Source organism: Gossypium hirsutum, chromosome A02, assembly GCF_007990345.1.
Source record: "Gossypium hirsutum isolate 1008001.06 chromosome A02, Gossypium_hirsutum_v2.1, whole genome shotgun sequence".
Classification (NCBI taxonomy): domain Eukaryota; kingdom Viridiplantae; phylum Streptophyta; class Magnoliopsida; order Malvales; family Malvaceae; genus Gossypium; species Gossypium hirsutum.
The window spans coordinates 98,131,538-98,133,850 of record NC_053425.1 but is presented as its reverse complement, the minus strand read 5'-3'; the positions used below and the strand labels follow the sequence as shown (position 1 = coordinate 98,133,850).

General features: G+C 36.9%; 1 non-coding gene across 1 annotated transcript; it reads right to left on the bottom strand.

Annotated features, from left to right (window-relative positions):
- Positions 1–959: 959 nt before the first annotated feature.
- Positions 960–1,066, bottom strand: LOC121216319 (small nucleolar RNA R71). The gene has a single exon (XR_005912486.1). It is a non-coding gene; the product is annotated as a small nucleolar RNA R71 (small nucleolar RNA).
- Between the last annotated feature and the right edge of the window lie 1,247 nt (positions 1,067–2,313).

The window sequence follows — 2,313 nt, the reverse complement described above, 5'->3', positions numbered from 1 at the left end:
TTCTCTCTATGCAATCTTAGTTTAGTTAATTAGTTTAGATAAACAAATCCCTTAATTTTTAGGCTAGATAATGAAAAGAAAGTAATTACTAGTACTCTTGGTTCCTTTGGGTTTGACAATCCGGTCTTGCTAAAGCTATACTACTGTTCGATAGGTACACTTGCCTTCATCGTGATAATAGTTAGTTTCAAGAACGATTAATTATAAATTTTTAAAACCTGTCTCAAATATCACGTATCAAGTTTTTGGCACCATTGCCAGAGAACTAGGATATTAGGAACACTCGATTTTTATTACTTTAGCCATTTTACTTTTATTGCAATTTAAATTTTTATTCTCTTTTCTAATTCTTCATTTATTTTTTTCTGACAGGTTTTTTCTAGTTGATGACCAGAAGAAACCTGTCAGGACCACTACTTTTTTACGGCGAGATCGACCGCACAGTTCGCAAAAATCGAAGAGAAATAAGGTGAAGCTTACGATACACAGAAAAAGAGCAAGAGGAAGATATTTCAACCACAACCGAGGAGATGGCTAAAAATCAAGAAAATCTGCTACCTCCTGCAATTGCTGCTAATCAGAATCCTGCTCCACGTACTATGTATGATTATGCTAAACGTTCTTTAACAGGAACTGAATCGAGCATAGTTAGGCCTGTTGTTGCTGTAAATACTTTTGAACTGAAACCTAACACAATTCAAATGATACAGCAATTTGTTCAGTTTGATGGTTTGCAGGACGAATATCCCAATGCTCTATTGGCAAACTTTTTGGAACTATGTGATACATTTAAAATTAATGGCGTTTCTGATGACGAAATTCACCTTCGATTATTCCCTTTTTTGTTGAGGAATAAGGCTAAACAATGGTTGAACTCGTTACCACGAGGGTCAATCACTAATTGGGAACAAATGACCGAAAAGTTTTTATTAAAATATTTTTCGCCAGCTAAAACAGCCAAGTTACGTAATGATATCTCCTCTTTTTTGTAGATGGATTTAGAAACACTCTACGATGCATGGGAGAGATACAAGGATCTATTGAGAAGGTGCCATCACCATGGGTTACCATTCTAGCTACAAGTTTAAACGTTCCACAATGGCCTGAGTCTTTTAACTCGACAGATGATCGATGCAGCCACTGGCTAAGCTATCAATAATAAGACACCTGAGGATGCTTATGAATTTATAGAAGAGATGTCACTGAATAATTATCAGTGGCAAGTCATGAGGACAAAGCCAACGAAAGCAGTCGACGTTTTTAACGTTGATTTAGTCACCATGCTCTCCAATCAGGTAGAACTTTTGAATAAAAAAAATTGACAGTTTTCTTGGTTCTTTACAGGTTCACCCAGTAATACAGTGCGAAGCAAGTGGAGGTGGATCAAGCAATTCAGATTACCCACCCTATGGCCACAACATGGAGAACGAGCAGTTAAATTATATAGGTAATAATCCTCGATCTCAAAATAATCCTTATAGTAATACTTACAATGCAGGTTGGAGGAACCACCCAAATTTCTCATGGGGAAGCCAAGGGAATCAGAGACCACCATCTCCAGGTTTCCAGCAACCACCTTACCAGCAAGAGAAAAAGTCGAACCTTGAGGAGATGCTAACAAAATTCATCTCAGTGTTAGAAACTGATTTTTAGCATATCAAAACAGCACTTAAGAATTAACAAGCATTGATTCAAGGGCTCGAAACTCAGATAGGACAGCTCGCCAAATTAATTTCTGAAAGACCACCAGGAAGTCTACCTAGTAACATTGAACCCAACCCAAAAGAGCACGTGAAAGCAATTGCACTAAGGAGTGGGAAAGTGTTAGCTGAATCTGAAAAGAAGCGACCACAAGAAGTTGACAGAAAGGAGGTCAAACTCAAAAACAATGACAATCTAATGCCAAAAGAATTTAAACCACCAATCCCATACCCAACAAAGTTGAAGAAAGATTGCATGGATGCACAATTCAATAAATTTCTTGAACTTTTTAAACAACTGCATATTAACTTACCTTTTGTTGAAGCTATATCATAGATGCCTACATATGCAAAATTTTTAAAGGAGTTTCTAACAAAAAAAGGAAGTTTGAAGACTTATCTACAGTGGAACTTAATGAGGAATGCTCAGCCGTGCTTCAAAATAAACTGCCAACCAAACTGAAAGATCCAGGAAGTTTTACTATTCCCTGCTTCATTGGTAGTTTGAATGTTGATAAAGCACTAGCTGATTTAGGCGCCAGCATTAATTTGATGCCATATAAAATGTTTAAACAACTTGGTCTAGGGGAACCTAAACCCACTAGGATGAGTA